This window comes from Styela clava, chromosome 5, assembly GCF_964204865.1.
Source record: "Styela clava chromosome 5, kaStyClav1.hap1.2, whole genome shotgun sequence".
In the NCBI taxonomy this organism is placed as follows: Eukaryota; Metazoa; Chordata; class Ascidiacea; order Stolidobranchia; family Styelidae; genus Styela; species Styela clava.
Window position 1 is genome coordinate 12207383 of NC_135254.1, and position 11998 is coordinate 12219380.

Here is an 11998-nt window from a genome sequence, read left to right on the forward strand (position 1 = left end):
TTGGTAATCTGTGAAGACATGCATGGGATGATACATAAGAATTTTAAGTGACGCAAATCGAAGTATTGTTCTCAGATTTTGGAGGCTTCTTTAGTATAATCTGCCTCATATGTGGCATGATTCTTACGACCCAAATATATTTACCTGTGTCACTGGCACGGAATTGCTATCATTGGGAATGTCTCAAGTGGTTCGGAGATCAAAACAAATTATTAAAAGCAGGATTGACGTTTACTAATATCTCATAGAGAGGTAATGGAGCAAACTTTGTATTTTCTGAAATTCGGTCTAGACTGGATTCAACTTAACGGAGACATAATATACCCAATATACATATTTTTATCAGATGAGGCACAAAATAACATGAGTCATTAAAAAGTTTCCAAAAGATTTATCAAAATAAACGAACATTATAAGAAAGATACTAATTGCAAATATTAGACTTGACGTCGAACCTTTATCATTGTTTCATTTCTCAAGATTTCGTTGTTTACTCGCTTATTAGTTTTATCAGAATTTGGCTTTTTCTAACTTTGAATTTTCGTACTTTTGAGCTTGAAACAAACATGGTCATATTTGATTACAACACGGGTATTTTCACTACTTGGGATAAAATTGCGTCAACATTGTCGAAACCGCAAAATGGGGTCATTTGTTTGGAAAGCATTCTTTATCGAGCGTGAAGATTGAACCGAGTCTCCTTGTCATCACTCGCTAGTCACTTGGAATTTATCTCAGATTAAACGTTGCATTAGTAATGATTTGACACGAACTGATGTTGATAGACCTGATTGTTTTCATTGTTAAACTATACAAATGACCATGCTAACTTGAATTGAAAGTAAACTTACCTATAGCTACGTTATTTGGAATTCTCATGATGTTAAATTATTACTCGTGGTATACTCATGACATAAAATAATTGGGAAAGTAGTCTTTCAAAATAGTTTGAGTAATTTATAAGAAACATTGTGATAAATATTGATTATAAGTCATGTAAACTCGGAGAGCTATAGGAAAAATGAAACACACAATCCTAAAACAAACTCTACAACAGCATAAATTTAATATTATCACTTCAAAATTATTCCATCTTCTATTCATAATTTTGGAATAAAGCAATCCAGACCATAATAAAATTCATATTGTATAAATTTTGTGAAGGCGCAGATGGAAACGTAACTTTGAATTTGAACTCTTCAAGGAATCCGTGTTGGTAAAACATGTAATAAAGTTATACTTATGACATAACATAGCTGCAAAACTTTTACGATGCCAATGTGAAATGACCAGAAAACTTGGTTGGATACAGATAAATAAGCCATTTGTAATTCCGGTATGTATTTACGATTCAGTGATTACACAAACCTCGAAAACTTCCATTTCGTCAATCAACAGTTTGACTAAGCTCATCTTTAAGATAACATAGACAGCAAATATCAAATGTACACATACGCCATTGATTAAGGTATTTGTTTGATTTGAATTACATTAGTCATTATTAAATACATAATACATTTACCGGAAAATACAAATCTCCTATCGGTTCTGGGTTATTATTCGTATTACCTACCAAGAAAACTCTTTAAAAAAATTTTAAAATCTCTTTTGTTAAACCACATTCTTTCCCGCAGTATTCCAAAGTTGTTTGCATCGTATAACTTAACAATATTAGTAATCAGTATGTACGTGAAATATTTGTTTAACATGTTGGCGGTCGAATCCGAAAGATGCTGTCTCTTACACAAATTGATGACCTTGACATTCCGTTTGATATCAACGAAAGTCAAAATAAATGTCGTATGAAAAACAGCTTTTGAAGCTGCTAACATAGTTGATATCTAACTTTTATTCCTGACATAATTTATAGTTATTATGCGTTTTTTTGTTTCAAACAGCGCGCAAGACTAGTCCGTAAGTCACTCATATACGTAGGAAGCTCCAATTTTGAAATTGTCCGACTGGGCTTTGCCTCACAAATGTGTTGAACCTGGGATTAGGCGGTGGACTAGAATTAAGCAATCCTTACATAGTCAGCTGCAGCGCTACGACTTACTGATAAAGTTTCCACCTTCTACTTTTATGAATTTGTAATACAAAAACATAACTATAAATACTATAACACTATAAGTGAATGTGAATTTTCAACAAATTCAATATAATTTTTCTTAAATGAATTGCAGTAAATCTTGGCATATTATTATATAAATTATTATACCTAAAGTAAATAAAAATGTTTCATGTTCACCAAAAGGTAACAAGACCAAGGCTATGTCAGAATAGGTGCAAGACCGATAATAAGCTAATCATTTCTAATGCCGGTCAATTAGGTGAACTGCTTCATCTTTCAGACGGTTTACTCTGCATATTTAAAATATTTCGGAGGAAATAAATGCTCGACTCTCCGGTTGTTGCTTTAAAGTAGTCAGACGTTAAGTTTTTGTGTTGTTCATTCAGAGGGTGTAATCATACCTTGAATCCACGGCCATTTTCATATACGCCCAATGAAATTTCACAAGTATGAGTCATAATCGGATCAGCCATCATTATAAAAAAAACTTTTGGGTTTCTTGTTTTCAAGACCGTGAACGTCTTTGTCTAATATTTGATAAATGAACAGAACTATAGGTTATATGAGCTGTTCTCACGTCTCACCCTATTGTCCTGACAATGTGCATTAGCAAATATCTCGAGGTTGGGATTGCAGCTCGTATTATTGATTCGACTCGAGTTGAATTCGAGTAACTATTTATCAAAGATTCGAAGAGAATCGAATCTGAATTTAAATGTAATGTATGTGGCTTGCACTTGACTATCCACCAAGGCTACTTATATCAGTGATTGACTCGACATGAACCCGACCCGACCGGAGACTCGAAAGACATGTGATTCGTGCCCCCCCAATAAAATAATAAAAAAAATTGAAAACCCACGGAGCCGCTAGCTGATACGGTCTAATTTGACAATTAAAAAATTCCACAAATTCAATGTTGCCGGTTGCGTCATTCTTAAGCTAACGGAAAATAGATTACGGGTATCATTAACTGTATAAAAAATTGTATGCATTGCTTCATTGTTTCGTCTATCTCCATTTTGTCGTCGTATGTTTTCGTCGGATTTCTAGTTATATGCCAACAACAAAATCAAGGGAATCGTTAATTGCTACGACCTGGCTCGAGATTTTATTCAGTAATTTGTTAAAATTAAGGACTTCATGTAATTTTTAGGTGCAAGTATATGAGATATTATCAAAAAGTACCAAAATATCTCAGGTTTTCCACCAAAGACGTACCCGACGTAACTATGAATGGTCTATTTGCTATCAACGATGACGATCTCGATTCAATTTTCACTGCAGACTTTGCAGCATTGCGTTTATCTTTGCAACCCTGAGTAAAACGAGTGCATCGTAGTCTTATTGTTAGGCAATCAACCAGATCAACGAGGAAGTTGATTTATGCTTTTAAGATATTTTCTTGAAAGTCATTATCAACTGAATTGTGTATATTGTTCAAAGTTTAAGAGTATTTCTAAAAACGAAAAAGTATATTCCATATGAACAACAAAAAAAGTGGGCAAGTGGTTATGATGTTTTGCCTATATGAGCATAGATTCATAGTTATTTCACACATAGCAATACTCTACTAAATAGCAATTAGGTTATCTGCTTATCCATATTTTCATTATGTAATATTATGACTATGACCAACTAAATAAACATAGCCTACAGTTCATCTAGTTGATTAATATGATTTTTAATTAAAATCACTGATAATAGTTGTTTCTTTTTCATGCTGTTATACACGCTCTTATAACAAATGTTGGGTAAAATCGAAGTACGTTTGTGAAAAGGTCCCCGTGATTTTTGAGGGGTCGGGATCTTCACGAATTAACTTTGTCGATCCCAAACAAATATATTACGAGATAAATGCCATGGTATGTGGTAGAAATGAAGCGTGTGTCGGAACCCATTATCCCACCACATGAATATATTGGAGTCTGATACTATGACCACAGCACCACAATAAATGAAGTATTTTTTAATTTTGTGTCTGATCGAATACAGATATTTTGGCCTGAGATTTTGAAAGAACTTTTAATATTCCCAGATTTGTTTTAACTAAATTTGAACCCCCGCCCTTTTAGACCAGAATCTGAATAAACTTCCTCCGAACTTACCCAATAAATTTTATAATGACATTTACGATGGCGTCGCAAGTACGTTGGTTTCAAGTTCAAACACACGGAAATGTGGCATGACGTCTAGACTCCCATAAAATAGAAAATTAGTGGGTGTTGCTATGTTACTTACAAAAGAATTTTAAGGAATATTTCAATTGAATACACCATTATAAAGTTACAATATCACATTGTAAAGTAAAGTAAATAATATGCATGGGGTAAATATAACACATTATTCTGTTCATTTCGTGACTTTCTTTGTATGAAATAAAAGAAATTTTTGCATAAATTTATTAATGTGTATTCCTTTCCGCATTAAAAAATATTAAAATAATATTTTGACACTTGTTAAAATTTTCTGATAAAACTCGATGAAAACTTATATCATATATGTTTGGGTACAACGTACATATTCTCTTTTATTGTGATTGCGTGCTAATTTGATTTTGAATTATTTTATATCAACAATTTTATATCCATTTGAAAATACAAAAGACCATATACTTCGATTCTTTAACCTAAGCAATTTGAGTCCAATGTCAAATCTTCATTGCAAAATATACAGCTGCTTGACGCACCTGCGCAATGTTTAATTTAATGATCTCGAAAGTAGTGAAATTTTATGAAGTTTTCTTTTAAATGATCCCCCTTCAAAATACTTTTTAGGGCGGAGTAAAATTGTTCTACCCATTGTAAAAAGATTGGAGAAAGTAAAAGTTGTTTATCCAAACAAGAAAACGTTTTTTTCATATTTGGTGGTTGCACGTTTTGCGTTATTTTGTGCGTCTCTGACTCATGCAATTTTACGTTCGGCAGACGACCGGAAAGGAATTTTGCAAACCGATTTGTCTTGGTTGGAATAATTAAATTATTATGTTTTTTCCGTATAAATCGTGTGCGATAACAAAATAAATCGTGCGTAGAATATATATCGATGAATATTCAAATTTAACAAACAATAATGATATGACAGGATGAAACCTATTAACATTTCAAAATGCTTCATTTTGTAAATTTAGCACAAACAATTCTTCTAAGAGAGACTGTAACTCGATGCTTGCTTTCTTACAATTGGAATAAATAAGGTTTTATATGTTTGTATTCGCACTCTTTTCAAGCATCATTTACCATGAGTCATTTACCACCATTGGTACGAGTGAGGATATACACTAGCAGTCACTGTTATAGTAATTATGATACTCTGTTTGAAATAACCGCAATCCTTTGGGTTCAGCATATTATCAATTTTGTTACAAACTGAATTAGGTTGTTAGTCTTGGAAATCAAAGACTAAAAAATTGAACCATATATATAAAGTCTAAAAATATAATTAATTACTAATGAGAGTTAAAATCAATCATGGAGTAAAAACCTAAATAAAGTTAATTAAACGTGCAACAAAATGAAAGTCTTTTGCAATCTGGGCACGTGATTTCATATTGTCTATAAACATGAACAAATTCCCCCAATCCATTCAACTGTTTAAATTTAATCCCAGGAACTAAAATTGTCTGATCCTAGTATTTATCAAACAATCGTCGACTTATATTTTGTAGATTGGGACAAAGACAAAAAAAATAGTGTTTATCCAGAATACCATTGTTATTTATGAATTAAGTTTGATCATTAGACAGCAGAAGTCTTTCCTGGGCCATCGAACGGCTCAACCACAGCCGTGTAAGTCTGGCCGATCATAAGCTTCCCGTTCGTGTTATCAGATCGTGCTTGAATGGATTTAGCAACAACTTGAATTACGCAATAAGTATGGATAAAAATGCAATACAGAGTTTGAAAGCGAAGTGACTTTCCGTGTTCGTGCAGCGATCCGGCTCAAGCCTGTAAAACATTTACCTTTAATAAAGAAGGCTAGAGTCACCAACACATAAGAAATTACCAACACAAACCAATCATAATATTAAAATGATATACATTAATGTAGGAATACTTTAGTGGAGCTGTTTTTCTTTTGTCTCAAACTCATGAATGATTTTTGCTTGAGGTTACTCTAAACATGATGCAAGGGCAACCAAAAGCGGTGTAATTTCACCAGACCGCACACCTGTTACCTAACTCGTCCTTGATTGAAGCTGTAGTAATGACGTCACTGCTATAGTTTTTTCAAAGAGTTTTTAGAATGAACGGCATCCGCATTATACTTGACAAATAGTTCCAAGTTTTTACCAGTAATCAGGTGTACTATAGTAAGTACCGATCCCATTAATTCAATCCCTATACTTAAGCTACAGTTTTTTAGTTTATTCATCTGAAATTCTATGCCATTAGGAACAAAAGCCAGCACGTTACCGTTTCTGAATCTCGCCAATCCCACCCCCACTGTTTATAATCCAAACATTGAGGATGCTGCCTATTGTTCAATTTTTGGAAAAACAGTAAAAATGATATAAAAATGTTTGATTGAACTTATTTCCTTTCCTCTTCTTAGTAAAAAAATAGTGCATTTCACTTTACTTTCTAGGTTCTAGAAAGTTAAAAAATTGCACTATAAATGACTATATAAAACAGATAGTATTCTTGGTATTAATACGTTGCCTCTGATTACAATATTATCGTCACGCTAATACCCGAATTGCGTAAGTCATTTTTAACGATTTTGAGTTTTTTATTAAATAGGTATTTATGTAATGCTGCGCACCTGTCTGTCAACTCAGATTTTATTTTAAGAATTCCGAAACCCATAAAAATGCAGATTTAGTATGACATGCACATTTTTGCAATTGTTTCGTCATAAAGAATTATCCTTGTTACCTCAGGACTATTGTGACGTCACGAGGGCAAAGTAACCTCGGCGAAGTATTTTCGAGTTTTTGCATCTCGGATTCTAGCTTAGCGCGTATTAATTTGAATTTATACTAAAGTATAAGAAGGCGTGCACTTGTGATATTCACTGTCCGAGTCCAATTCATCTTGGTTGGCTTTTGTATTGGGTGCATTGCTGTTTTATTCTTTATATTTATTCTTAGTCTTAATTCGGTGGATGTGTAGAACGTGTTATATTGATGAAATATATATTTTTAAACATAAAAAATGATGTAATTGAAACTGATTAGCTATTTTGGGGAAGAGACATTGTAGATACTGAGAATTACATTCGTTTTTGGAATGTTTAGTTTTCAGGACCGGTGCATATAGTAAAGTTGCAAAATTGCGTATGTCCCCAAGTCATAGACACATTTCTGCCTAAGTCACAGTGCGCCATTATGACGTCACTTAACTGCGTCATACAAATTAACTTAAATCCGGCTACGATAAAAAAATTGAACCATGGCAAATTATTGACTCTCAATGGCATGAAAATATCATTAGGAAGTATTTTACGTTTTTCTCAAAACTGCTAAAAATGACTTACGCAATTCGGTTGTTAGCGTGACGTTATGTAATTAAATTGGGTTAATATATCCAGTAATCGCTTCGCTTCATTTTGAGATTATAAACTTGGAAGTATATATGATAAACAGGCGATAAAATAATTGACAATAACAGATTACAGAATCAGGAGAGGGAACAAATCCCTATGGTAAAAATAAAACGAACAAAATTCAAACGCAGAGGCATGTTCATTCACCTTAACGCATATTATATTTTCATTGAGGCAGCATTGAAGGTAAGTATCATTTGAGTGCAGTTGACCCTCAAGTACCCCGGCTGATATCGAATTTCAGTCCCCGATAGCGGTTATTGAGTCACACGTAGTTGTTAGCAAAGAAATTCCGCCGGTACGAACTTATCAGTAGCATTTCTTTTTAATGCATTCTATTAGATCGTTGTATCTAAACTCAGTAACAAAAGATGATTTATACAACGATTTCTCTCAACGCAGAGGTCTAGAGAAATGAAAACACATTTGAATGCATGGGTGCATTTTCAGCGACCTTTAGCCAATTCGTAGCCTTTTTTTTTATATTAATGAGCGGTTTGGATCCGTCTAAAACGCAAAGCAACACTGTAATATAAAGCATACCATATGGATTGTAGAGCTACATTGAAAATGCTTATCGCCCGCAATTACCATAGACGAAGATTTTGATAATACTAAATTCGAATGATTTGGTTCGACGCGCAATGTTTGCCGCTTTAAATATTATAAGCTTGAAGGGCATAACTAATGAAAAAGTCGACTCCAAAAGATCATCTAGGGGAAAGAACATTTGATATTATATGTTTGCATGTTATGTATTTTCCCATAAAAAATTAGGGCACGGAACGCAGATCCCCTAGCGGCTTGTTTGGTAGTAATAAGTGGGTTTCGTAGTAACACAGAGAGTTGGCACACCTTTGTCAAATTTGCATTTAATTGTAAATTATCTTATTTTCATCTTACAGACTTTTCATTTCATTGAAAATCATTCCATAGAAAGCACATTCACAAAAGTTTATGCTCGACAGGGGGCACTGTAAGAATCAATCTTCTATATCCAATCTCCTTGAAGTTGTTTGCGCACTAAACATCGAGTAGCAAGATGTCGTAAAGTACTTTCAGAACTTAGCACATAGTACATAATAACATGTAAATGCACAAAACGCGTTTAAATGAAACCAGTGGCTCTCAGCAGTATGTTAATTATACAATGTGTTATCGATCAATTTTTTCTCCAATAAAATGAACTTTGTCTGTATATGAGCTGTTGACGCTAGGTGCTTTCAAAACAAAATTCTAATGGTACCACACATGCTTGGCAATGTGATATAGAATATGATGGAAAATTGTGTAATTTAGAAGTTCATTATATTTCAACCCCATCCCTATTACTTGTGTATACGAAGATGTGCTATGAGGTACTTGTATTTTCAAGAAGCGTAATTGAGTAGAATAATCATCGAATCGTGATGTATTCCATATCACTTCACATCTCGTGTTGAACTGCAGGTATTTATTAGAAAGTCATACGTAATAGTGAAATTTTTTTTGTAGTCTCCTGTCTAAGAAATAGATTTGTTTCATCCGTCTTTTTCTTCTACACGGGTACTTGGACATGGTCATTTAACCCCTGATAACGTTAACAAGCGATAACAATATAAATACGTCTAACGATCTGGCCGCTAGGTCATCGCGCTGAAGATTTAACTTCGAATTAAAATTGACTTTCAAAAATTTAAATTTGAATTCGGAAAAAGAAGGAATCACCAAGATGAAGGTTTTTGAAAATTTTTGCTAACAACAAATTTAATGGTTGTTCAGTTCGATAGTCAAAGCTTTCTGCACAGACGTAATTTTCCTGTTTATATGGATACTTGGTATATATTTTCTATTGTCTGCCCTGAATGATAAGTTTGATATCACATTTGTTCTGCAATCTGTGGGTTGGAGCTTTGTCTAGCTCCGGTTTACGCAGTAAATATTTTCCGACAAATTTATTTATTTAAATAAAACTTTTATTGTTGTTAATTCGAGCGGTATCTGGGTTCCTGTGAAAAACAAAAGTGTTGTTCAGTCCAAAATGAAATTTATATTTATTTTTATAGGCACATACGATATGACAGTATTGTTTGTGAATATTACTTACGCAACGTGGTTATAACTTGCGTGCTTGTCGCGCACGACATAAATTACGGGAACGAGATTCGGAAAATTTTCCGAATCTAAAATAGATTTGGAATGTTATGAGGCGTTAGAACATTGAAAAAAATTTAAATTTTGTTTTTATTTTTTGTGCATTCAAAGTTCAGAATGTGTAGTTGATTCGAAAGTCGGGTTGTGTTTCCTCAAAACGGTGATACCTTTAGTCAAATTATTAAAAATTAAAATTAGAACATGTACATTTCTATTGAGTAAATCAAAAGACGCGTGGTATGAACCATATGATCTCACTGATATCAGAAACAACATTGTGGTAATATGTTTCAAACTAGCGCTGGAACTTTAAAGCTATATATATTTATGCGTAGATGTCATTTTCCATCACAAGAGCATAAGTCTCGAAAACTATAAGCCGAATCATATCGATAAAGAGAGCAATAATAACAACCAGAGATAAGAGTTATTAGCATTGTCCTATCAATGTTTACCTGATCCTTGACCCCAGAAAAATTTTCAGTGTACTTTACCATAGCAAAATTCTAGATATTTTTTTTTTGAGAGTGTTATGGAGAGTTGACGCTTAGACCCTGGTTTACATGCTCAAAGCCATCATTTTCCTTAAAAATATTCAACCACCTGTTGCTTATAGGTACTGTTAGTCACTTTTAGCCTAGTCTATTGCAGCGTTACCCGGACTAATTTTTGAACATTGTAACTAAATTAATGCTCCTCTGAAGACATAATGAAAATAAAGTTACTTTAATTAAAACTAATTTTTGGAAACACCCATGAAAACTGACACATAAGATGCAAAACCAGGAAATGGAACGTTTGAATATTTGTCTGAGTGAAAGAAGTGTCTGAGCGGCTACAGACATTGTAATTGTTACGTCATTGTTGACTAACTTATGATTGGTCATTGTTACGGTTATAAGATGATCACCGATGCACTTCGTTGTAAAATTAGAGTTGTTTGTGCTGGAATCTAAAAGAGAAGCGTGATTAGTATCACATGGGGATTTTTGGTGGACCTATCCGGCATAGTGATAAATATAGATTTTTCCGTGCAGATTACCAAAGAAGAAGAAGACTTAATATTCATTACGGGAGAATGAATGCACAGTGTGAATGCTAAAATATTCTGCAAATAATGTGTTTTTGTATTTTTTTGCGTTTTCATATCGGCTCTTAAAAACTGCGAATATGTACCTGAAATTTTGAAAATTGTTTTATTTTTTATATTTTGCTTGCACCCAAACCATTTGTCATGCTAGTTTATTATGACACAATATCAAATAGCTCTGTCAAAAAATCTTTTGATCTCCTAGTATTAGCCGTCTATAGGAAAGTATTCACCCACGTCGTTTACGACGGAAGCTTCAAAAACTCCCGATTTTCGAGGAAGCCGAATTCGACGAACAAAAAGGAAAAACAAAAATTCCCAGAAATGCAATTTGGTCCACATCAGCTGGTCCGTCCATTTGCATACTTCTAAACCTTGAAAGTCCACGATTAAATCAAAAGAATTGATCAAAAAGTGTGTTTTTTTATTATACGTTACTTTTTGCAAGTGACTAATTGGTGACGATATCGTGCCAGGTTAAATTTCACAGGAAGAAGAATTAGGGGTTTTGTTTCTGAGATACAATCTTGAAATACGATCAAAATAAAAAAAAGAAAGCACTGATTCTAGATAATTATAGAAATAAATTTCCAAAAAACAATTAGTTTTGGGTCAACAATCAGGTCAACAAAAATGTAAATAATTTAACATCTACAAAGCACTGTATAGTTGTACAAAAATATTTGAAAGGTACAAAAAATTTGATTCCTGTGTTACATTGAGTTTATTCATTTATAGATATGAAATTTTATCTTACTTGTTTTGTTAACTTCTTACAAAGCAATTTTTAAAGGATCGAGCAATCCAGTATTAAATTATTAATATTTGGTTATGGTTCGAGCATGCCAAAACATAAATATTTTTAATGTTGTTTATTATTTCGAACATCAAAATAATCAGACAATTTTTTCTCTCTTTTTTTAAACTTCTCAAATTCGGAAGTGATGATAAAGTTTTCTATTGTTATTGATCGAATATAATTTAATTCAAAAATTTGATGAGTTCAGAAGCGTGGTGAAATCCATTAGTTTTATGAATCGCCATTTTGTAGAACGAAATTTGCATACAAAATTTTTTGAATGAAATAAAAAAAAAATTTATTTCATTATATGGTTAATGTTTCTTATCTTAGAAAAAAAAATAATTGTTTTATTTCG